The following is a 26500-nucleotide window of genomic DNA, read 5'->3' as shown; positions in this document are numbered from 1 at the left end:
CGGGGTAATACAGTTTAGTGAGTATCCCTCACAAACGCGGATGGCAAAATACAATAACAAAGGCTTGATTGACGTCATCTTCGAACTATCTATTGAATCCTACTGACTGGCAGACAAAGCGATATTCAAACTGCCATGAACTACGTTCATCTTGCGACAACTTTCTTCCGTTTTCAAGAAAAGAAAAACCAAGTGAAACGCATCCAGAATTCTAGTTTGTTATACTATTTTTATGATCACCCCCCCCCCCTCTTTTTTCACCTTTGTTAAAAGGGGTTGGAATGGGAGGGGGGAGGGGGAAGCAGAAGGTTGTTTTGAACCTGACGAAAGTGAAAACCATTTCACGGTTAGTCGGTCCCACCTGTCCACCGTTCCTTGGTGCCACGGGCGTCATGAAAACGATGGAAAACAGGAATTGATGAGTTCGGTACGTGAGTCGTAAGGCAAGTTATTTCACGTGTTAGACCGGTAATCCCTTCTCACTACCCGTGTACTGTGAGCGGAGCCATCGTTTCGTTATAGCCTGATACTGGAATCCAATAGGCCTGGCAGTTTGACGCCATTATTTGTTTTTTTCGCACCGCCTAGTGAGTTCTCGTTAGTAGAGGTCATGCAAAAAAGTTATTTCATTGGTTGAACTATTGAATACAACTCACAATTTGTTTTCTTTTGTGGCAAAAGACCGGCATTTTGACGTCATTTTTTGGTCAGGGTCAGGCTATAACTTTACGATGGCTTCGCGATTTACTCCCTTTACCTTTCTCTCCATTTTATTGGCTCATTTAGGCACCACTGGTTCTTGGATGTACAGGCCTAAATAGTTGTATTTTCATTGTGTTTGTTTTTAATATCAATAATAATAAATTGCGCTTATACAGCTTATATGATCTATCATATTCCGGTTGGAAGGCTCTCTGCGCTTTACAACAAAATCTCGAGGATAAAAGGAAACATGAAAACATAACATACAAGTATTAGCGACAGGTCTTTACATATATGTAAGTAAATATATATCATAAAAATATAATGAAAAATGTGTCACAGGTAATAGGGACATAAATAGATACATCAAAATTGTATATTAAGTTGAAATATTAGTTGTCATTGTTTAAAAACAATAAACATAAAGGGGCTATAAAATAAAATTATGTCACAACATTTATTGATTTCTATTGATCAAATCTTATAATACTTATTTAAAAAGTACGTTTTTAAACAGTTTTTAAGGGGATATTTTGAATCTAAAAATCAAATGTCTTCAAGCAGGCTGTTCCAAATTTGAGGCCCTGCAAATGTAAAAGATCGTTCACCATGTTATCTTTTTAGCCTCAAGCCTCACTTTGGGTTGGTTTTTTTTAAAGACACGGACGTAGACGATCCTAAATTTGGCCCAGGGGAATACGAGTAGATAGATCGAAGTTGACGTCACTCCGGCCATTGTTATTGTTTTTTGCCATCCGCGTTTATGAGTAATTCTCACCAAACTGTATTAACCAGACTATAAACGTTTAAGGTTACACAGAGTTTTGTGTGTTGGACAGTTATACTTCCGGTGGCAATGTGAACTTCTTAGCCAAGCGCATTCTATCTATAAAAGTAAGATCTTAAAGGTAGGATGCGCTTCGTTATATTCTTTAGACACACTTGGGTGGCATACACATGCTATTTTATAGTGAGGCTATAATGTGGTCTAGTAGTATGCCACTCGCTTTCGGATCGGAAGGTCCTGGGTTCGAGCCTCACTCAGCGCATAGTTGAGTCCTTGGAAAAGGCTCTTTGCTCACAATCTCTCATCGTATTAAGGTGTAAAATGAGTACCTGGCCGTTAACAGCGTTGTCTCTGTCGGAAAAAAAATATTATAATGTCGCCTAACAGGCGTCATGTCCCGTCCTACATGTTAAGTGTTGCTGTTGGCCAAGGAACCCCTTGTAATGCGCTTTGAGCACATTTAGTGGATGTTGCTCAAGGTATATAAAAGCTCAATTTTTAATCATTTGAATTTTGTGTGATGTTTGATTTAAATGTTGTTATTGGCTGGATTCGGCGTTTGGTATTTTGTGTGATGTTTGATTTAAATGTTGTTATTGGCTGGATTCGGCGTTTGGTATTTTGTGTGATGTTTGATTTAAATGTTGTTGTTACTGGCTGGATTCGGTGTTTGGTATTTGTGTGTGATTGTGTTTGATTTAAATGTTGTTGTTACTGGCTGGATTCGGTGTTTGGTATTTTGTGTGATGTTTGATTTAAATGTTGTTATTGGCTGGATTCGGCGTTTGGTATTTTGTGTGATGTTTGATTTAAATGTTGTTGTTACTGGCTGGATTCGGTGTTTGGTATTTTGTGTGATGTTTGATTTAAATGTTGTTGTTATTGGCTGGATTCGGTGTTTGGTATTTTGTGTGATGTTTGATTTAAATGTTGTTGTTATTGGCTGGATTCGGCGTTTGGTATTTTGTGTGATGTTTGATTTAAATGTTGTTGTTATTGGCTGGATTCGGTGTTTGGTATTTTGTGTGATGTTTGATTTAAATGTTGTTGTTATTGGCTGGATTCGGTGTTTGGTATTTTGTGTGATGTGTGATTTAAATGTTGTTGTTATTGGCTGGATTCGGCGTTTGGTATTTTGTGTGATGTTTGATTTAAATGTTGTTGTTATTGGCTGGATTCGGTGTTTGGTATTTTGTGTGATGTTTGATTTAAATGTTGTTGTTATTGGCTGGATTCGGTCTTTGGTATTTGGTGTGATGTTTGATTTAAATGTTGTTGTTATTGGCTGGATTCGGTGTTTGGTATTTTGTGTGATGTTTGATTAAATGTTGTTGTTATTGGCTGGATTCGGGTTTGGTATTTTGTGTGATGTTTGATTAAATGTGTTGTTATTGGCTGATTCGGTGTTTGGTATTTTGTGTGATGTTTGATTTAAATGTTGTTGTTATTGGCTGGATTCGGCGTTTGGTATTTGTGTGATGTTTGATTTAAATGTTGTTTATTGGCTGGATTCGGTTGTATTTGATTTGTGTGATGTTTGATTTAATGTTGTTATTGCTGATTCGTTTGGTATTTGTGATTTGATTAAATGTTGTTGTTATTGGCTGGATTCGGTGTTTGGTATTTTGGTTGATGATTTGATTTAAATGTTTTGTTATTGGCTGGATTCGGCGTTTGGTATTTGTGTGATGTTTGATTTAAATGTTGTTGTTATTGGCTGGATTCGGTTTTGGTATTTTGTGTGATGTTTGATTTAAATGTTGTTGTTATTGGCGGGATTCGTGTTTGGTATTTTGTGTGATGTTTGATTTAAATGTTGTTGTTATTGGCTGGATTCGGTGTTTGGTATTTTGTGTGATGTTTGATTTAAATGTTGTTGTTATTGGCTGGATTCGTTGGTGTTGTATTTTGTGTGATGTTTGATTTAAATGTTGTTGATGTTAATTGGTGCTGATTCGGTGTTTGGTATTTTGTGTGATGTTTGATTTAAATGTTGTTGTTAGTTCTGGATTCGGTGTTTGGTATTTGTGGTTGATGTGTTTGATTTAAATGTTGTTGTTATTGGCTGGATTCGGTGTTTTGGTATTTTGTGTGATGTTTGATTTAAATGTTGTTGTTATTGGCTGGATTCGGCGTTTGGTATTTTGTGTGATGTTTGATTTAAATGTTGTTGTTATTGGCTGGATTCGGTGTTTGGTAATTATTGTGGTGATGATTTGATTTAAATGTTGTTGTTATTGGCTGGATTCGTGTTTGGTATTTTGTGTGTTGATTTATTGATTTATCATTGTTGTATGTATTGATTAATGGATGCTGGATTCGGGTTTGGTATTTTGTGTGATGTTTGATTTAAATGTTGTGTTATTGGCTGGATTCGGTGTTTGGTATTTTGTGTGTGTTTTGATTTAAATGTTGTTGTTATTGGCTGGATTCGGTGTTTGGTATTTTGATGTGATGTTTTGATTTAATGTTGTGTGTTATTGGCTGGATTCGGTTTGGTATTTTGGTATGTTTGATTAATTTTGTATGCTGGATTGGTTTGTATTTATGTATGTTTGATTTAAATGTTGTGTATTGCTGGATCGTGTTTGGTATTTTGTGTGATGTTTGATTTAAATGTTGTTGTTATTGGCTGGATTCGGTGTTTGGTATTTTGTGTGATGTTTGATTTAAATGTTGTTGTTATTGGCTGGATTCGTGTTTGGTATTTTGTGTGATGTTTGATTTAAATGTTGTTGTATTGGCTGGATTCGGTGTTTGGTATTTTGTGTGATGTTTGATTTAAATGTTGTTGTTATTGGCTGGATTCGGTGTTTGGTATTTTGTGTGATGTTTGATTTAAATGTTGTTGTTATTGGCTGGATTCGGTGTTGTGGTAATTTTTTTGTGATGTTTGATGATTTAAATGTTGTTGTTATTGGCTGGATTCGGTGTTTGGTATTTTGTGTGATGTTTGATTTAAATGTTGTTGTTATTGGCTGGATTCGGTGTTTGGTATTTTGTGTGATGTTGTTTTAAATGTTTGTTGTATTATCTTTGGTATTTGTGGATGTTGATTAAGTTGTATTATGCTGTCGGTTGGATTTGTTGTTTGATTTAAATGTTGTTGTTATTGGCTGGATTCGGTGTTTGGTATTTTGTGTGATGTTTGATTTAAATGTTGTTGTTATTGGCTGGATTCGGTGTTTGGTATTTTGTGGGGTGTTTGTTTCTCTTCTCTTTTCAGGCTTGAGCTTATGCCATGTTTGTACATCATAACATAATCGTAACATAATAGACGGATTGCAACTGACGTCACTCAGCACTTTGTTATTGTTATTAGCCAGCCATTTTTTGATTAGTACTCACTATATTATTCTACCAATCAAACTATAAACGTTTTAAGTTACACATAGTTTTGTGTGTGTTGGTACATTATATCCGGCTAGCGGATGTTGTGAGCCTTTTACCTAAACGCATAGCACTAATAGACAGAGAATGCAGCGTTCATGGATCGTATGACATCACGCCATGCCTTGCTCCCAGTGACCTTTGACACCCTGACTATAGCTGTCAGATGATATCACCCCACTAGAAAGTGAGATGTGCTCACTCTTCAACCCCCCCCCCTCCCTTCCCCCTACATAATAATTTGATTACACCCCCCCCCCTCCCCTTCCCCCCTCATTAATAATTTGATTACACGACAGATTTGGATGGTCAGACGGGAACGACGAGATGGACGGTGAGGTCGAATCATTTGAATAAAATGATGATGAGGATGATGATGATGATGATGATGGTCATGATGATGATGATGATGATGGTGATATTAATAATAATAATAATAATAATAATAATAATAAAAATAATAATAATAATAATAATAATAATAATAATAATAATAATAATAATAAATAATAATATAATATAATAATAATAATAATAATAATAAAATAATAATATAATAATAATAATAATAATAAATAATAATAATAATAATAATAATAATAATAATAATAATAATAATAATAATAATAAGATAATAATAATAATAATAATAATAATAATAATAATAATGATAATAATAATAATAATAATAATAATAATAATAATAATAATAATAATAATAATAAGGATAATAATAATAGACTCTTATAGAACCCACGGTATCCTCAACAATGAGGCTCTTGGCGCTTTAAATGACATCAACACAAAACAATATAAAAAGTACATGACATCAAAAAAGAAAAATGTTTTCAAGGATTTCTTGAACACAGACAATGATTTGGATTCCCGGGTGCTCTGTGGATGATTTTCCATCGTTCTTTATTGACGACCAGCATATATTATTTAGATTAGACAATGATAAATAAATAAATAAATAATAAATAAAATTCCCTTTATTCATCCCATAGGGGAAATTTTTCTCAAGGGTCTATTCCAAAGGGAGACTGGAATAATCCAGGCGCCAGCCGCAGTGCAGCGCCGCAAATTGAGCTAGGGTGAGGTGACTTGCTGAAGGCCACACAACACAGCGGCGGGTGTTCGAACTCGGTACCATACGGGTACGAAGCAAAGATCGTACCGATGAGCCATATGCCATCCCTCTGAAACCAGAAGATCCTTTACACAAGGTATGTATTCAGCCCTCCGGAAGAGTGGTTTTACACTCCAATGAGATTGGAACCAGTTTTTTGTTGTTTTTTTTTACATCACACTTTTGTTCCTTTTAGCACCAGGTGGATTTCATCCCAATACACGGAAAACCCCAGAGAGAAAAATCCAAGATTGATAAGGTAAGTCCCAGGTATTCATATTTGCAGGTCTGATAACCGAGCGCAATTATGGCCTTGATTTAACTTTTTTTTATTATTATTATGGACAAAACTTCGCGTTCGTTCGGTAGTATTTCCATGGCAACAATGAGTCTACAATCATTTTGTATATCAGACCTGAAAAAAGTAGACGTTGGTCTGAGAGTATTTCCATTACAATAATGAGACCATAACAATACAATTCGGGTTATATGACCTGTAAATGGACACGCGTTGGGTATATCCTACTTATGAGCCATCGTCTCTGTGTGGTATGACTGGGACACAGTGACCTAGACGTCGGAAATTGGTGGGAATGTCAAAGTTATATTTTTTCTTTATAGGGAATAAAAGTCGTGACGTCACACCCTCCAATCATTTGGTTCCTAAATCCTTGGGAGTGTGTATGGAACCAGTCCTTCGGAGTACTTATAATGAATAGGTTACATAAATGTTGCATAACTATTTCAGTAGCAGGATGTATAGATAGTATGCAGATGACGTCACTCAGGCCTTTGTTATTGTTTTTGCCATCCGCGTTTGTGAGTTGTTCTCACTAAACTGTATTAACCAGACTATAAAAGTTCTTGGTTACACATAGTTTGTGTGTTGGTCCGTTATACTTCCGGATGGCAATGTTGTGAACTCCTTGGCCAAGCGCATTCTATCTATAGGCAGATTCTTATGATTACGGGAGGTATAGATAGTATGCAGATGACGTCACTCAGGCCTTTGTTATTGTTTTTGCCATCCGCGTTTGTGAGTTGTTCTCACTAAACTGTATTAACCAGACAATAAAAGTTCATGGTTACACAGAGTTTGTGTGTTGGTCCGTTATACTTCCGGATGGCAATGTTGTGAACCCCTTGGCCAAGCGCATTCTATCTATAAGAACGAGGATGAATGATCTTTATTGACGACCAGCATATAATTAGACTAGAAAATAAGATGCCATCACTCTGAAACAAGAAGATCAATTACACAAGGTATGAATTCAGTCCTCCCAAAAAGTGGTTTTAACACTTCCAATGAAATAGGAACCAGTTTTTATTTCACATCACACTTCCCAATTAACCAGTAGATTTTTGACCAATGAAAACGTGGAATTCGTGACACACCTTATAACGACGAGCTCGGACAAACATAGTTGGTTGTTTATAAATAATAAAGTGAATGAATTCGACCTCTCTCTGATCATTGTTATTGTTTTTATACCGCCAAATGGGTGAATTGTTATCACACGATTTTCTCGAGCATATTATTATAAACGTTAAAGTTTACACATGGTTTTCTGTGTTGGTTCTATAGATAGTATGCGCTTGGCTAAGGAGTTCATAACATTGCCATCCGGAAGTATAACGGACCAACACACAAAACTTTGTGTAACCATGGTTGTTTATAGTCAGGTTAATACAGTTTAGTAAGAATTACACATAAACGCGGATGGCAAAAAAAAAAAAAAAACAATAACAAAGACCTGAGTGACGTCAACTTCGATCTATCCATAATTTAGCAAGCGATAGACCAGTTAGCATTTTACTTAGACACATACCATCGATAGTGAAAACCTGTGGAGTTGGCTTTGTCTACCATTCACTGTCATTGTTTATATTATGACGACTGTCCGAGATGCGTGGTTATCTAATTTCTATTGCTTATATCAGGAAAGCACTCTATAGAAGGAACGAACATGACGTCACTCAGCTCATTGTTATCAATTTTTAGACAGACATTTTTATGAGCAGTTCTCACTACTTTCTATCAATCAGACTAAAAACTTTTTATATTTTGATACTTTCTGTCCTGCAGGCTGATTTTGTGAGGGTTTTTTTTAGCCAAACGCATAACATCTATTTTAAAAAATCTATAATTGTGAGAACTGTTCACGTATCACACTTTTTGTACCAAGTCATGCAATTGAATTGTATTTCAACATCGTTCCATGACATGTTTGTTTTCTGGGTTGTTTTTTTATCTCGCTTTCTATGAAAAATTGGTGGGACGGTTTTGTATCACAAGAAAATTACTCCGCTAGATCAGTTACTCCGGACTAATTTGAGCGGACGATCTTTTTAATCCGGGGTGCAAAAGGCGTTACGCCATTTTTACTCCAACTGTAAGCAAAATTGTTCTTTTCACCAAAAGTTTGTCCAGTAAAATTATTTCGTCGATTTTCTCTTTTACGGCGGAGTATGAAGGAGGCAGATTATAGGTAGTTCGAAGTTGACGTCACTCATGTCTTTGTTATTGTTTTTTGCCATCCGCGTTTATGAGTAATTCCCACTTCACTGTATTAACCAAACTATAAAAGTTCATGGTTATACACAGTTTTGTGTGATGGTCCGTTATACTTCCGGATGGCAATGTTGTGAGTTTCTTTGGCCAAGCGCATTCTATCTATAAATTAGGGGAGTAGTTCTCCGCTACGTAGGAGGAGTCCATTGAACAGTGAGAGTTCATTTTTCGTACGGCGAATTTACTCCGGAGTCATTTTGCATCAGGAGTCATTTCTGGTGTTACACCAGCACCATATTTCGGGTAACCTATCTATGGTAAAATAGCAGCACGTCTGACCGGAAATCCAAATACATGAGGTTCGAGTCAGCTTGACTTTCTTGTATGACTTTTCATCTTTTCATGTTCTTTTCCTTTCTGTTTTTTTCTCACAGTATTGACAACCCCCCCCCCCCCCCCCCCCCCCCCCCCCCCCCCAACTGTGATTTCTATAGTACAGACAATCCGTGTAAAGGGTGAAGTGATTTTGAGGTTGGAGAGGAAATTGGGGGTGTGGGTGGGGGGGGGGGGGGGTGGCTTGAATGTGTGGGGCGCAGGGGGGGGGGGGGGAAGGTGAGAAGGGGGGATTTCCCCGTTTATTCCAGATAGGTTCGAACATCGGCCCAGTTTATTATTCTGTGGCTGAGACAGGTAGGTAGCATAGATTTGTTGGATAAGATACTCAACGAGCGTTTTATTTCTGACTGAACATTATTAAAAATCATAAATTCTTCTTTAAACTCAAGATGGTTGTGGTGTTAAAGTTGTGTCAGAGCGATGATAAATTGTTTTTCCCTTTCATATAATGGCCACGCTCTTCCGTGCACGATGTGTTATTGCACGAAAAGGCAGCGTTCTATAGAAAGAAAGTTACGCTCTTTGGGCATCTTGTATTTTATATTATCTATGTAGGTGGCAAGCTCATTAGGGCAAAACGAACAGACGTCAGACAGACAGAGACAGAAGCAGACAAAAGAGTTGCGTTGAGAGAGAGAGAGAGAGAGAGAGAGAGAGAGAGAGAATGTGGAGAGAGAGAGAATGTGGAGAGAGAGAGAGAGAATGTGGAGAGAGAGAGAGAGAGAGAGAATGTGGAGAGAGAGAGAGAGAGAGAATGTGGAGAGAGAGAGAATGTGGTGAGAGAGAGAGAGAAAGAGAGAGAATGTGGAGAGAGAGAAAGAGAATGTGGAGAGAGAGAGAGAGAGAGAGAGAGAATGTGGAGAGAGAGAGAGAGAATGTGGAGAGAGAGAGAGAAAGAGAGAGAATGTGGAGAGAGAGAGAGAAAGAGAGAGAATGTGGAGAGAGAGAGAATTTGGAGAGAGAGAGAGAGAATGTGGAGAGAGAGAGAGAGAAAGAGAGAGAATGTGGAGAGAGAGAATTTGGAGAGAGAGAGAGAATGTGGAGAGAGAGAGAGAGAGAGAGAGAGAGAGAGAATGTGGAGAGAGAGAGAGAGAATGTGGAGAGAGAGAGAGAGAGAGAATGTGGAGAGAGAGAGAGAGAGAGAGAGAGAGAATGTGGAGAGAGAGAGAGAGAATGTGGAGAGAGAGAGAGAGAGAGAGAGAGAGAGAGAGAGAGAGAGAGAGAGAGAGAGAGAGAGAGAGAGATGAGAAGCCGGTCTTGACAGCTATATGCCGCTGCTGGGAATGTTTGGTGTTATGTTGCGTTCTGTGAATTGTCTGTTGCGTTCTTGCATCATGTTCGTTCATAATGCGTTGTGGTTGGTTGGGCAATAATCGATACTGAGAAATATCGACGAAACGATTGACTATGCAAATTGGTCTAGATCGATATTCAAGAACTTACAAACTTTTATTTAGTTGAACTTTTAAAGTCTGCCGATATCCACTGAACGTGCTCAAAGCGCTCTACAATCTGTCCAAAGACAACAGAAAAAGTTTACAGGTAGGATGAGATATAATGCCTGCAAGACAATGAATGCATTTGTCAACACAGACAAAGTCGCTAATGGCCAGGTACTCATTTTACACATGAGAACGGCGAGAGAAAGTGAGTCAAGAGTCTTCCTCAAGGACTTTACTTTGTGCCGCAAGAACGAGACTCGAACCAGGGACCTATTGACCCAAAGGCGAGTGTCATACCACTAAACCACCAAGCCGCGGATAATTCACAAGCCCAAAACTTAGGGTTCGAACATAAGTAATCGTGTTTTAATATACGAGAGAGAGAGAGAGAGAGAGAGAGAGAGAGAGAGAGAGAGAGAGAGTCAATCTTCACTGGACCATGTTCATGGCGCTTTACAAGACGTAGCTGACATGAGAAAGAACTTTGAATTTACAATTTTGAGAAAAAGAAAGGGGGGGGGGGGGGGGGGAATAACATTGTTTACACCAGTCATAGCCTTTTGTATTGGTTTTGTCTCTACGTGTGTTTCCTTTTATACTATGTTTTAATTCGTTCTTGTTTTGTTTTGTGTTTTTGTTTGTTTTGTTTTTTTGTAAAATTATTTTTTTATCTTACTCCACAACACATTTTTTCTTCAATACCCAACTAACCAATAAAGATCTATTATTATTATTATTATTATTATTATTATTATTATTATTATTATTATTATTATTATTATTATTATTATTATTATTATTATTATTATTATTATTATCCATCATGCGACACAATTCACATCAAGTACTTATTGAGACAGAATCATTGAAAGTACTGAGTACTGACATCGACTAGTGCCCATCCATCCCTTATTATTAGTTTTATGAGAGAACGGCTGGGAATCATCGGAAGAACGGCGATAATAGAGGTAAATAGACAGAAAGTGCACATAGCATTGAGGGAAAACGAGAGGATTGCCGCCGTGTGTGTGTGTGTGTGTGGCGGTGTGTGTGAGTGCATTCGTTATGCTGTAGCCTCCTGGAAGCCGTTTGATACTGATACCGATCTGGTTTTATCAACGTAAAGACAACAATTTAATTGATTTAACTTGGTTTTGTAAATATCGTTATTATAATAATATTCTTGTTGTGTTCGATTTCAGACACGGAATAAGCGATTCAGGTGAGGTTAGTTTCTGTGTTTGTCTTTGTTTTGTTTTTCTTATTCAAGAATTTTTTTTTTTTTGTTAAATGAGTTTTAATGTCGGTACAACAATCCTGCTTTTTTTTGAATGTTTATCCACGTGCTTATGGCTTGTAAATTACGAGAAGATGTGGTTAATATATTGATTGAGTGAATGATTGAGTGATTGATTGACTGACTGACTGATTGATTGATTGATTGATCAAATAATCCATTGATGGAATGATGGATTGATTGATTGATTGCTTGATCAAATAATCCATTGATTGAATGATTAATTGATTGATTGATTGACTGATTGATTGATTGATTGATCGATCAAATTATCCATTGATTGAATGATTGCTTTCTTAATTGATTATTTGATTGATTAATTCATTTAGTCATTAGTTGATTGAGTGATTGATTGATTGACTATTTCAGTGATTAATCCATTGATTGATGAATTGGATGATAGATTGACTGATACAGTGATCAATTGATTGCTTGATTAATTAATGAATAGATTGAATAATCAATTTAATAAATAATTGATCGATTAATTCACCAATAAATTGATAAATTAAATAATTAATTGATCGATATATTGATTATTTGATTGATTGATTAATTGAGTCATTGTAAATCACATCACATGCAACCATGAAACAAAAAACAGTATTGAGTCAGGGCTAGCCTGATACATAAAAATTAAATTTTAAGATTTATTTATTCAATGAATGAAGTTGACCTCGCTCGACTCTTTGTCATTATTCTTAGACCGCCAGTTGGGTAGTGAATTCTCACTAAAATATTTCAGTCAGTCTAAATAGGCTACGTTAAAGATTACAGATAGTTTTGTGGGTTGGTACGACGCATCTGGAGGTAATTCATGTGAGTATTTTACCGTCACGCGAAACAATAATAAAAATTAATTAAAAGTCAAAATTGCTTTACTAAGGAGAGAGAAAGAGAGAGTTTTGTTTATCAATGTAAATCTATCATATCGTATATATATATATATATATATATATATATATATATATATATATATATATATATATATATACGGTATGATAGATAGAAAGATAGATAGATAGATAGATATGTGATTAGATAGATAGACGTATTGAAATAGAGAGATAGATAGAAAGATCGAAAGAAGGCTAGATTGATAGATAGATAGATAGATAGATAGATAGATAGATAGATAGATAGATAGATAGATAGATAGATAGATAGATGGATAGATAGATAGATAGATAGATAGATAGATAGATAGATAGATAGATAGATAGATAGATAGATAGATAGATAGATAGATAGATAGATAGATAGATAGACATATTGATAGATGGATAGGCAGACAGACAGATAGACTCGTAGATAGATGGGAACACAGAGATAGGGCGGAGAGGGAGGTAGAAGAAGAAGAAGAAGACGTATACCCTTGTGAAGACATTCGGGTGGAAGGTTCGTTCATTCATTCATAAGAGATCCATCCGTCTTCAGCAGACAAAAGCACCCTTAGTCTGTTGACATAACTGTCATTGTAATGAGCCATATCTACATATGTCATTTCGTGATAGGGCGACCGTCACACACCCACACTCTTGTGTTATTTACGACATTATCACACAGCAAATATTTCTGTCACATCAGGACTTCAAGACTGGGTAACACAATTGTCCTTGAAGAGTCGTAAGGACCATGGGGGCGGAGTTAATGTTTATCCTACTTTCTTTGGCTTTAAATTGGTGATAACAACAATTTCTTGCTAACCTTTGGATTGGATGGACACCGGTCTAACAACGTAAAGTACTTTCCGCCAGATAGAAGTCACCCAGCTACTCATTCACTGGACTTGGATGAATTAGGGATGGGCGAATTAATGAATAATAAATGGTGGTTTGGATGACTGAATGAAAGAACAGATGAATGAATGAATGAATGAATGAATGAATGAATGAATGAATGAATGAATGAATGAATTATAGTTCCATAAACCAACATTCCGATCTGTGGTCATGTCTGTCCACCCAATAGCCAATGTTCTACAGCCAGATAGAACATTCCCCCAATTCTCGCATCGTACACTTTGGAGGTCATCAGGGCTGACGGTTCCATGAAACAACGGATGTGTCCCATGGAGATATGGTACGGATGCCACCTGATGTCAAAGGTCAAATTTAACTTGATATAAAGAGACATAACAGTCGGCATGTGTCAAACATATAATTGGATTGTAGTTAGCTCTATTTATACGCCTATCTGTCTGTCTATCTATCTATCTATCTATCTATCTATCTATCTATCTATCTATCTATCTATCTATCTATCTATCTATCTATCTGTCTGTCTGTCTATCTATCTATCTATCTATCTATCTATCTATCTATCTATCTATCTATCCATCTATCTATCTATCTATCTTCTATCTATATATCGATATCTCTCTCTCTCTCTCTCTCTCTCTCTCTCTATATATATATATATATATATATATATATATATATATATATATATATTATATATATATATATAAAAACATATATATATATATACATATATATATATATCTTTCTATCTATCTATCTATCTATCGGTCTGTTTATTTATCTATCATCTATCTATTTTCTATCTTTCCTTCTTTCTTCATCTGTCTATCTATCTATCTATCTATCTATCCATCTATCTGTCTGTCTGTCTGTCTAAATATGTAAATTTCCGTTATTCATAGTTGATGGGACAATTATTATTTTTATTCATTTATTTGTTTGTTTGTTTTTGGTCTATCTAGAAAAATAAAGACGAGGATAATTTAGGCGTTAACCACAGTGTAACTCCGCAAAGTGAGCAATAGGGACTGAATTTCTCGCTGAAAGAAAAACAGATGCCGACAGGGAGTTCGAACTCGGATCCCTTAGGGAGAAGTTTAAATCTTTATCCTCTTTAGCCATTTCGACTTTCAAGTTGAACGTTTTTCGTTTCATTCTTGGACTTTTCTGATGAAAAACTTAAAATTGAATCTTCAAAACGTGTTGAAAAATCCACAAGAATTCCTACAATCTTTCCATACGTTCAAGAAATTCCCGACCTTCACCTTTGACCGTCGAGGTCACAGCGTCAATACGTGCACTGTTGATCCGGTAGCTGCCGTGAGTAATAACGAACTAATCACTCACTCACTCACTCACGCTTATTGGACCGACGGGTTGCCCTGTGCGTGAGTAGAAATTATTCACGCGCCTGTTTTTAAGCTTGTATGTAACACGAGGGAATCCTACTTCTTCCTTTGCTTATTGGTTGTTGTGTTTTGTTTTGTTTTAAAATATATTTCGTTAGGAAATTTTTAAGTTTCCCCGTTTTCTCATTCCATATGGGAATTTGGGGTTAAAAAGGTGGCAAAAACATCGACATTGCCGAGTTCTGAAAAACACATTTTAAAAAATTTAGTCAGACAACTCGACTTTCAGATTTAAAAAGTATAACAACTAAAAACTTGAGAAATTATGGAACAGGCATGATAGAATGGGAGGGGATTTTTTTCTCTTGTATGTTTCTTTCTTCTTTAATGTGGCACCGTTTCTTTTACACGTGTTCAGATCTTTAACAAAAAAAAACCCAAAAAAAACAAAAAACAAAAACAAAAAAAAAACAAAAACAAAAAAAAAAAAAAAAACAACAAGAAAAAATTGAGTTTTTAAACAGCACAATGTTCACTAAACGTGCTCAAAGCGCTTTACAGGTAAAGGTTGTAGGACGAGACATGAGGCCTGTCAGGCGATAATATTTCAACTTTTTCGGACAGAGACACAACGCTGTTAACGGCCAGGATTCGTTTTACACATGAGTATGGTGAGAAAATGTGACTAGATAAGCCTTTTCCAAGGACTCAACTATGCGCCGCTCGGGACTCGAACCCAGGACCTTCCGATACGAAGGCGAGTGCCTAACCACTAAACGACATAGCCGCAAGAATAAAAAATCGAATGAGTAAAATGATCATTTTGACAAACCCTCTCAAACTTGGGACTTCAATGAAGTCTTGAAGGAAGCCCCGGGTCTGAGAGATTTCTACAACCAATGTCATCATGGAAAAATAAAGTTTATTTAATCATTTTATAATATTCTATATTTCATGGGGTTTTTTTCTTCTTTTATTTAAGATATGGTTCAATATCTACGTGTATCTCTTTGCAGTTCTGATAACCAAATTGTTACGGGCTCATTATTATCAAATTAAGACAAAATAGTGTCATTACAACAAGGTTAAATCAAGCCCGTAATTGGGCTCGGTAATATCGAGGTGAAAGAGAGAGAAATAAAAAAAGAAAAAAAAAAAAAAAAAAAAAAGAGAGAGAGAGAGAGAGAGAGAGAGAGAGAGAGAGAGAGAGAGAGAGAGAGAGAGAGAGAGAGAGTGAAAGTTGAGAGCGAGCGTTAGAGAGAAAGAGAGAGGGAGAGAGACAGAGTGAGAGAGAGAGAAGAAGAAGAAGAAGAAGAAGAAGAAGAAGAAGAAGAAGAAGAAGAAGAAGAAGAAGAAGAAGAAGAAGAAGAAGAAGAAGAAGAAGAAGAAGAAGAAGAACAAAAAGAGAGAGATAAAAAAAGAACGGAGAGAGAGAGAGAGAGAGAGAGGGAGAGAGAGAGAGGGAGAGAGAGAGAGAGAGAAATCCCCATAGAGACATTCTTAGATATTCATAGACAACCGAGATGCAGTAATTAACGTCCAAGATCAGACATGACATAACGCAGGAACACAGGGATATTTCTAACACACAAAAACAACAGGAACACAGGGATATTTCTAACACACAAAAACAACAGAAACACGGGGATATTTCTAACACACAACAATAACAGGAACACAGGGATATTTCTAACACACAACAATAACAGGAACACAGGGATATTTCTAACACACAACAACAGGAACACAGGGATATTTCTAACACACAAAAAACAACAGGAACACAGGGATATTTCTAACACACAAACAACAGGAACACAGGGATATTTCTAACACACAAAAACAACAGGAACACAGGGATATTTCTAACACACAAAAACAACAGGAACACAGGGATATTTCTAACACACAAAAACAACAGGAACACAGGGATATTTCTAACACACAAAAACAACAGGAACACAGGGATATTTCTAACACACAAAAACAACAGGAACACAGGGATATTTCTAACACACAAAAACAACAGGAACACAGGGATATTTCTAACACACAAAAACAACAGGAACACAGGGATATTTCTAACACACAAACAACAGGAACACAGGGATATTTCTAACACACAAAAACAACAGGAACACATGGATATTTCTAACACACAAACAACAGGAACACATGGATATTTCTAACACACAAACAACAGGAACACAGGGATATTTCTAACACACAAAAACAACAGGAACACAGGGATATTTCTAACACACAATAACAACAGGAACACATGGATATTTCTAACACACAAAAATAACAGGAACACATGGATATTTCTAACACACAAAAACAACAGGAACACAGGGATACTTCTAACACACAAAAACAACAGGAACACAGGGATATTTCTAACACAAAACAACAGAAACACTGGGTATTTCTAACACAAAACAACAGAAACACGGGGATATTTTAAACACAAAAAACAACAGGACCACAGTGTCGTGGGTCGTGTTTTGATTTGATAGAAAGTTCTCTTCATCTTGACGGTGTAAGATGAAAATTTGTATATTTTGTGAAAGTTGTGTTAATATGTCAATACTATATTATGTGAAATGAACTGATTAGAAAAAATGGCCAACTTTATATTTGCATGCCAAAGGGCTTAAAAATAACATCAATAACTTTTAATTTGAATTTGACATTCTAAATCCCATATTGGCAACCCTGAAGATTAATCGATGAAATATTCTGGCCAAAACAAAGAAAGTCTTTTTGTCATTTTACAAATTGCCATGTACGGAAAGCAGCGAAAGATGGCTGGTTTTCTCATTGTCCCAATTACGCCTGGCAAATGAGTTTTATTTATTACTATGTATGCTTCGTTAAATTGGAAATTGGAAAAACGGTTTTAAATTGCCTCTACGAACGTTGGAAGGGGAAATTATTACTGTAGAAAAAATATAACAAGAAATGGTGTTTGTGTGTGTTTGTATGTGTGTGTGTGTGAGAGAGAGAGAGAGAGGAGAGAGAGAGAGAAAGAGAGAAAAAGATAGACAGAGAGAGAGTGTGTGTGTAAGAGAGATAGATAGATAGATAGAGAGAGAGAGAGAGGGAGAGAGAGAGATAGAGAGAGATAGAGAGAGAGAGATAGAGAGAGAGAGAGAGGGAGAGAGATAGAGAGAGAGAGGGAGAGATAGAGAGAGAGAGATAGAGAGAGACAGAGAGAGAGAGAGAGAGAGAGATGTTAGAGCCTCCAATGAAACCATAGGTATGCTACCATGAAAGCATGGATTGCAAAATATGTTTCTATGTAATATGAACAGAATGACAGACCAATGTATGCACAGAAAAATATATTGATAAATGAATGGATAGATAGATAGATAGATAGATAGATAGATAGATAGATAGATAGATAGATAGATAGATAGATAGATAGATAGATAGATAGATAGATTGATGATTGATTGATTGATTGATTGCTTAATATATAGATAGGTAGACAGCTATTAGATAGATAAACGGATGGGTATGTAAAGAGAAAGAAAGAGAGAGAGAGAGAGAGAGAGAGAGAGAGAGAGAGAGAGAAAGAGATAGATAGATAGATAGATAGATAGATAGATAGATAGATAGATAGATAGATAAATAGATAGATAGATAGATAGATAGATAGATAGATAGATAGATAGATAGATAGATAGATAGATAGATAGATAGATAGGTCGATAGATAGATAGATAAATAGATAGATAAATAGATAGATAGATAGATAGATCGATAGATAGAGAGATAGATAGATAGATAGATAGATAGATAGATAGATAGATAGATAGATAGATAGATAGATAGACAAGTAGATAGATAGATAGATCGATAGATAGATGGATAGATAGATAAATAGATAGATAGATAGATAGATCGATAGATAGATAGATAGATAGATCGATAGATAGATAGATAGATAGATAGATAGATAGATAGATAGATAGATAGATAGATAGTCTGTCCGGTAATCAGAAGGTCTGAGGTTCGATCCAAAGTCGAGGTAGACTGATTTTTTGGGATGGTTTTATTTTTTTTCTTGCATTTTTCTTTCTTGCTTTGTCTGGTACACACACACACACACACACACACACACACACACACACGTGTTCACTTCTTTATCTATTTTTATTTACTTTGTATTTTAATGGTTGGTCGGGGTTGATGGGGGGGGGGGGGGTGTGATGGCGGGTGATGAGAGAGGTGGGGGAATAGGGGGGGGGGGGGGGTGATCTTTCAAAGCCCATAAACTGAAGTAGTTTCAAACGACTTCAACACTTACCGTTAGTCAGTCAGTCGTCAAGGTTGAAATGATAAGATACGTTTTAAGGTTTGGAGAGTACCGATAGCTCAGTTTGTAGAGCACTCGCTTCGTATGCAAAGGGATTGTCGAGCAGTGCTGCTTCACACGCAAATAAATGGACCGTCCTTCACATATCGATTGGCTGAAATGACCCTGACCCTCATCTTGTCGAACACTCTCAAACCTGGGACTTCAAGGACGTTGGCAACGATGTCCCTGAGTTAGAGAGTTTTTTGGGGTTTTTATTTATTTATTTATTTTCTTTTATTTCATTATTTTTTTTTTTTTTGGGGGGGGGGGGGGGGGTTGGCAAGATAAAGGTTCTTTTAATCGATAAATAGTTGAAGGACGAGTTATCTGTTTTCTGGCCTAAATTTTTAGAATGTGTTGTTGTTTTTTAAAAATATTTTAGATGACAGAAACAGATCTCCCAATGGAGTCAATAATGGAAATAACAGACTCGTTCTGGGATATCTGGCGGCTTCCAACAAAACAATCTGGTCACATGATTTTTCAGCCCACGTTAGGATATTTAGTTTTTTCTGTGTTATTTTAAAAAGTCCCGTTTTATTTTTCGTGTAGTAAATGTTATAATCTAACTACCCGATGGATTTTTATTCATACAAACATCCGTTCGTTGTTGTTGTTTTGTTTTTGTTTTTTGTTTTGTTTTTTTTTTTTTTGTTTTTTTTTTTTTTTTTTGTTTTGTTTTGTTTTGTTTTAAAGATCTGAAAAAGTGTCAGACAAAAAAGAGAGAAAATTAAAGCCAAAAAAAAAAAGCATCCCAAATAAAATATCCGCCAACTTCGACTGAGGATCGAACCTCGGAACTCCTGATTCCCAGTCAGACACGCTACCATTACACAACAGAGGTCACCAATTAGGGCGGCTACGTGGTCTAGTGGTATGACACTCGCTTTCGGATCGGAAAGTCCTGGGTTCGAGCCTCGCTCGGCGCATAGTTGAGTCCTTGGAAAAGGCTCTTTACTCACATTCCCTCACTGTCACCGTACTCGGGTGTAAAATGAGTACCTGACCGTTGATAGTGTTGTCCCTGTCGAAAAAAAAAAATGATTAAAATATCGCCGAACAGGCTTCATGTATCGTTCTATATGTTACATGTTGCTGTTGGCCAGGGACCCTTTGTTAAGCGCTTTGAGCACGTTCAGCGGATATTGCGCTTTATAAAAGTTCATGTTTTATTTTAGTTGAGACAACTTTATGCTTACATTCTCCACTAGGGGGGGGGGGGGGGGGGGGGGGGGGAGGAGGAGGTACGAGTTATCTTGGGAATAATACAAGCATGGAAACGTCTCAACTATCGGGGAACGGTGTAATGGAAGCGCGTCTGACTGATAATCAGGACGTATCAGGTTCGATCACCAATCGAAATAAGCGGATTTTTTTTCTTGTATGTTTCTCTATGCTTTTTCTGCCATTGTTTCAGACAGACTTTTTCCGATAATACACTAGTCTATCGTAAAATACTTTCCGTCATATTTAACAGACCCAGCAACCTATTCGCTGCTGGGTAGGCGGGGGGGGGGGGGGGGGGGGGTTAGAAAGGAGAAAACCTCGACTGCGCACGGGATCGATCTTGGTTCCTTTGCGTGTGAAGCGAGTGCTCTACCAACTGAGCTATCGTGATCTCAAGTGTTGTGACGTCACGTTAGATATTGTCAGGCTATGAATTAACGATTGCTTTCAACTTTCAATCTTTTGTCCCATTCACCTTCACAGAATTGGGTGAAAGGTGAAAGGTGAATGGTAACAGCAGACGACAGACAAACAGGGCGACGTGATCGTATGACACACCACGCCATCACCAAACCACAGATCACACCATATTCCCACACATCACACCACACACCCACTCATCACACCACACACCCACTCATCACACCACACACACACACGCAGACATAGAATAAAACCAAACACCCACACACAATCATTCAAAACACACACACACACATTCAAATCAGACACCACACAACCGGACACTTAACATAAAACCACTCACATAATACAAAATACGTAAAACACAAACATAATATCTATAAATCAGACACAAACACACTCAGATAGCTAGATAGATAGATAGATAGATAGATAGATAGATAGATAGATAGATAGATAGATAGATAGAAGATAGATAGATAGATAGATAGATAGATAGATAGATAGATAGATAGATAGATAGATAGATAGATAGATAGATAGATAGATAGATAGATAGATAGATAGAAAGACACATAGGTCGATAGATGATAGATCTCGAGATAGATATCTAGATAGGTAAAAACACTCTCTCTCTCACACAAACACACACACACACACATAGACACACACATACACACACAAAGAGAATGAAAGAGAGATAGAGAGCGACTGAGAGAAAGAGACTGACAGGGAGAGAGAGAGTGAGAGAGAGAGAGAGAGAGACTGCTGAGAGATATCCTGAGAGAGAGAAAGAGAGAGAGAGAGAAAGAGAGAGAGAGAGAGCGAAAGAGAGACCTATATATTTATTATTTATATAATATCACAAGGCATCGGTTCCTTGTTCCACCTTGAGACATTAAATATCATACGATTCTGCAACACACCAAACCCCTGACTCAGACATAGTATTTGGAACCATTAGCATGGTTGCCAGATAAATGTTGTACAAAATGCCAAAAAAAGGAGAAGAGAAACTGCCTTATGGGCTGAAAAAACGCCTACTGTTTTAAATCACATTTTCTGCTAAACATGAACTTAAAAGTATAAATAATTCTTTATTTTCTATCACACAGCTATTAAAATTTCACCTTGCCTTGCCAGTATAGAAGGAACGAAATTGACGTCACTCAGCTAAAGAGTTAATGTTTTTAGCTAGCTATTTTTATGAGTAGTTCTCACTAAATTCTATAGATCGGACTACAAAACGTTCAAGGTTACACATAGTTTTGTGTTGATACGTTGTACCCACTGGTTGATGTTGTGTTTTTAAATTAAAAAAAAAAAAAAACTAAACGCAATACCGCAATAGGATTCAATGGTCTGACGTCACGTCGCCAGGCAACCAGCAGCTTGGTTCTTAACAAAGAAAATCTGTACATTTTATTCTCCGTGCTGGTTAGAACTTTTTCACATGTCATGTGATCAGAATGTATAAAAGTCAAAACATGATCAGATTTATAATGTTTTTCTACTCCTCTGGATACACTTTTATGCTCGTCGAAGATTTCATAAGGGAGTCCGCCATTGCTCAGATAATTTTGAACCAGTTACTAAGTTACTATGCGTCACGAAGTGAGTCAAGAATGTTGAGGGCTATTGCCAAATTGTACCAGTCCGAAGATTAGGAGGCGATCGGCAATAAGTCAAGTAAGTCATTGCATCAAAATAGGGGTGAATATTTAAGAGGTCAGATCTACCACGTGACCAAGTCCAGCTTGGTCGATTCATGAAGCGACTGATGACGTAATGATGGCATGGATCTAGAAAGCCAAAATTGATGAATCAGTTGCTATTTTTATTCTGTGCCAGTCAACGATACAGACAGAGGCTGGAATTGTTGAAGTGCGGGGGAAAAAAATAAGAAAACCAAAAACGAAAGATCCAGGGCCTTTTAAGGCGATCTCAATATGAGGACAAATTATATATCCGTCTGTCTATTTATTTATTTATTTATTTATTTATTTATTTATTTATTTATTTATTTATTCATTTATATATATATATATATATATATATATATATATATATATATATATATATATATATATATATATATATATATTTATTTATTCTCACGAGGTGAGGATAAATAAATTATTCGCTCAAAAAAAACTGTCGAACTGTCTACGTGATTCCAGTTGACTCCCAACAACCAAAGTTATCTATCTTTCTATCTATTTATCTATCTATCTATCCATCTACCTATCTATCTATCTATCTATCTATCTATCTATCCATCTACCTATCTATCTATCTATCTATCCATCTACCTATCTATCTATCTATCTATCTATCTATCTATCTATCTATCTATCTATCTATCTATCTATCTGTCTGTCTATCTATCTATCTATCTATCTATCTATCTATCTATCTATCTATCTAACTATCTATCTATCTATCTATCTATCTATCTATCTATCTATCTATCTCGCCAGCTACCCACCCATCCACCTACCTACCTACCCACCCACCCACCTACCCATCCATCCATCCATCCATCCATACATACATCTGTAGCTCTGTCTGTCTATCTGTCTGTCTGTCTGTCTGTCTGTCTATCTATCGATCCGACTATCCTGGATACGGTGTAGAAGTAACCGCTTTCATAAGTAGATAAATTATGTTGTAACATCTTTATGTAATTATTATCTATTGAGTGGTTGAAATTGAGTGATTGTGATCAAATGTTAAATCCAATTTGTCGATGAAAAAAAAAATGAAAAAAGTAAAAAAATAAATAAATAATAAGCATTTTAAAATAACGCCAAATTCTTGAAATTTGACAATGAAAAGGCCAATGTGGCAACCCCATCACCTCGAGGGTAACGCGTTACATTGACAATAATTGTTAGAAAGAATAAAGTAAATAACCTTTTTAAATAAAGGTCACATTGTGTAAGCGAATGTTCCAGAAAGGCGGAAAGAAATAAAGAATCACAATTTATAACACCGCCCACTTCCAGGAATACAACTGTTACCTTATAATGACGCAATCAATACGGTAAATTGTGGTTTCCTCACCAGTCCTTTCACCAACTATAGATAGTATACGCTTGGCTAAGAAACTCATAACATTGCCATCCGGGAGTAAAACGGACCAACACACAAAACTGTGTGTAACCATGATCGTTTATAGTCTGGTCAATAGATAGAATGCGCTTGGCCAAGGAGTTCACAACATTGCCATCCGGAAGTATAACGGACCAACACACAAACTCTGTGTAACCATGAACTTTTATAGTCTGGTTAATACAGTTTAGTGAGAACAACTCACAAACGCGGATGGCAAAAACAATAACAAAGGCCTGAGTGACGTCATCTGCATACTATCTATACAGTTTAGTGAGAAGTACTCATAAACGCCGATGGCAAAAAAGAATAACAAAGGCCCGAGCGACGTCATCTTCGAACTATCTATAGGAAAATCCTGACATCCATTACACCAGACCTGCATAATACTACGAAAAAATCCGTAGAAAAACGAATATTTGGCTCCAGCTACAGAACAACATTCGCTTCTTTGACTCAATGAATCTTGTTGAAAAGGAAAGTTTAGTTTCCTAGATCTTATATTCAGGATCATGGTGAAAGCAAATTATTTATTGCTAAAGCTATTTAAAGTGACGTTTGCTTTTTCCCTTGGAAACTACAATTTTTTTTTAAATTTTCAAGTCGGCAGCTCTGCATTACAGACACATCCAAAATGTTTTTAATTCAGATTTAGTTTGTAAATCAAAGAGAAAAAATGAAATTATTTGTGTTGTAATAGGAATCAATAGTCTGATGTCACGTCCGCCTAGCAACCAGCAGCTTGGTTCTAAACAGGAGGAAGCGAATGCGCTAGAGCTTAACCTTTCAGCCACTTTAAATCATCATATCGTATCGTATCGTGTCTTATCGCAATGTATCGAATGGTATCGTCGTATCATATCGTTTCACATCATATCGTATCGTGTCATGTCTTATCGCAATGTATCGAATGGTATCGTCGTATCATATCGTTTCACATCATATCGTATCGTGTCATGTCTTATCGCAATGTATCGAATGGTATCGTCGTATCATATCGTTTCACATCATATCGTATCGTGTCGTATCGCAATGTATCGAATGGTATCGTCGTATCATATCGTTTCACATCATATCGTATCGTGTCACATCGTATAATATAAAATCGTATCTTATCATATAGTATCGTATCGTCTTGTATCATATCATTTCGTATCGTACCAATATAGCGTATCGTATGATACATATCGCGTATCATATCATATCATATCGCATCAAATAATATCGTATCGTATCATATCATATCGTATCGTATTGAATCATATCATATCGTAACATATTGTATCGTATCATATCGAATCATACCACATCGTGTCGTATAAGAACTAAAAGGCTTTAGAATTCCTTTAACAGCTCCTTATAACTAACATCGACAATGATTGATATACAAATACAGTGACAATATCCCGTCTCTAATCTCACAAATCCTGAAGAGGCCACCAGCACCGATACTACCCTATATTACCCCCCCCCCCCCCCCCCCCCCCCCCCCCGTAGACATTCTCTGAATGAATATTCAACCCAATAGAATTATAACAGGGGGTCTGACCTATTTCTATGGCCTCATTTTTGACAGCTAAATTCAAATGTCCAATCTATCATCCAGAAGCTTTCAGAGCTTGAATAAAGGATATACTCAATGCATTGGGATTTGTTTTTCGTAAGTTTGCAAACAAAACGGGGAAAAAATTGAGTTTTTATATAGCGCAAACGTGCTCAAAACGCTTTACAAGAGGTAACAAAAAGTTAACATGGCGGGACATGAAGCCTGTTAGGCGATATTACAACAGGATTCAATAGTCTGATGTCACGTCCGCCCCGCAACCAGCAGCTTGGTTCTAAACAAAGAAAATCGGTACTTCTTATTCTTCATGCTGGCTAGAACTTTTTCACGTGCCATGTGATCAGAATGGATAAAAGTCAAAGCAAGATCAGATTTATAATGTTTTTTCTCTTCGGATACACTTTTATGCTCGTCGGAGAAGTATTTCATAAGGGCGTCCGCCATTGTTCTGATAGATAAGAACCAGTTCCTAAGTTACTATGCGTCATTACGAGGGAAGTGACGTCACGACTGTTGAATCCTATTTTTTCGGACAGATACAACGCTGTTAACTGCCAGGTACTCATTTTACTTGAGTTTTTATATAGCTCAATATCCACTAAACGTTCTAAAAGCGCTTTACAAAGGGTCCCAGACCAACAGCAACACGTAATATGTAGAACGAGACATGATACATTTTAGGCGATATTACAATGTTTTTAGACAGAGACAACGGTGTTAACGGCCAGATACTCATTTTACACCTGAGTACGGTGAGAGAATGTGAGCCTTTTCCATTTACTCCACTATGCACCGAGCGAGTAGGCTCGAACCCAAGATCTTCCGATCCGAATGCAAGTGTCTTACCACAAGACCATAGGGCCGCGCGAAACGGAAAGACTGTTAAAATGGACTGTAAAAAGCCATGTCAATACAAAATCCTCATCAGAGCTTGTCACTTCAACGCCGAACTAGGTGAGTGAATATTTCATCGAGATGTTACAATGTCGGCAGGCTTTGGTAGGCGGCAGATATTATGTAAGCCTTTAAGCGAAGT

The 26500-nt window shown here is 36.6% G+C and overlaps 2 protein-coding genes across 7 annotated transcripts in view; one reads left to right on the top strand and one right to left on the bottom strand.

Moving 5' to 3' along the window:
• Positions 1-26500, bottom strand: part of LOC144975492 (uncharacterized) — a 165665-nt gene that overhangs the window by 40872 nt on the left and 98293 nt on the right. The gene's annotated exons all lie outside the window — the stretch shown is intronic.
• LOC144975490 (uncharacterized) overlaps positions 11303-26500 on the top strand; it is a 43969-nt gene continuing 28771 nt past the window's right edge. Inside the window, exon 1 of one of the 3 annotated variants that reach the window (XM_078919629.1) lies at positions 11303-11585. The gene's annotated coding sequence lies outside the window, so the exon portion shown is untranslated. The remainder of the gene's footprint in view (positions 11586-26500) is intronic. The other 2 variants (XM_078919632.1, XM_078919627.1) reach the window with 2 other exon arrangements.

This window comes from Berghia stephanieae, chromosome 6, assembly GCF_034508935.2.
Source record: "Berghia stephanieae isolate SIO BIC M18660-M18661 chromosome 6, UCSD_Bste_1.3, whole genome shotgun sequence".
NCBI lineage: Eukaryota > Metazoa > Mollusca > Gastropoda > Nudibranchia > Aeolidiidae > Berghia > Berghia stephanieae.
Note: the sequence above shows the minus strand (reverse complement) of the source record. Positions and strands in the feature narration are given on the sequence as shown.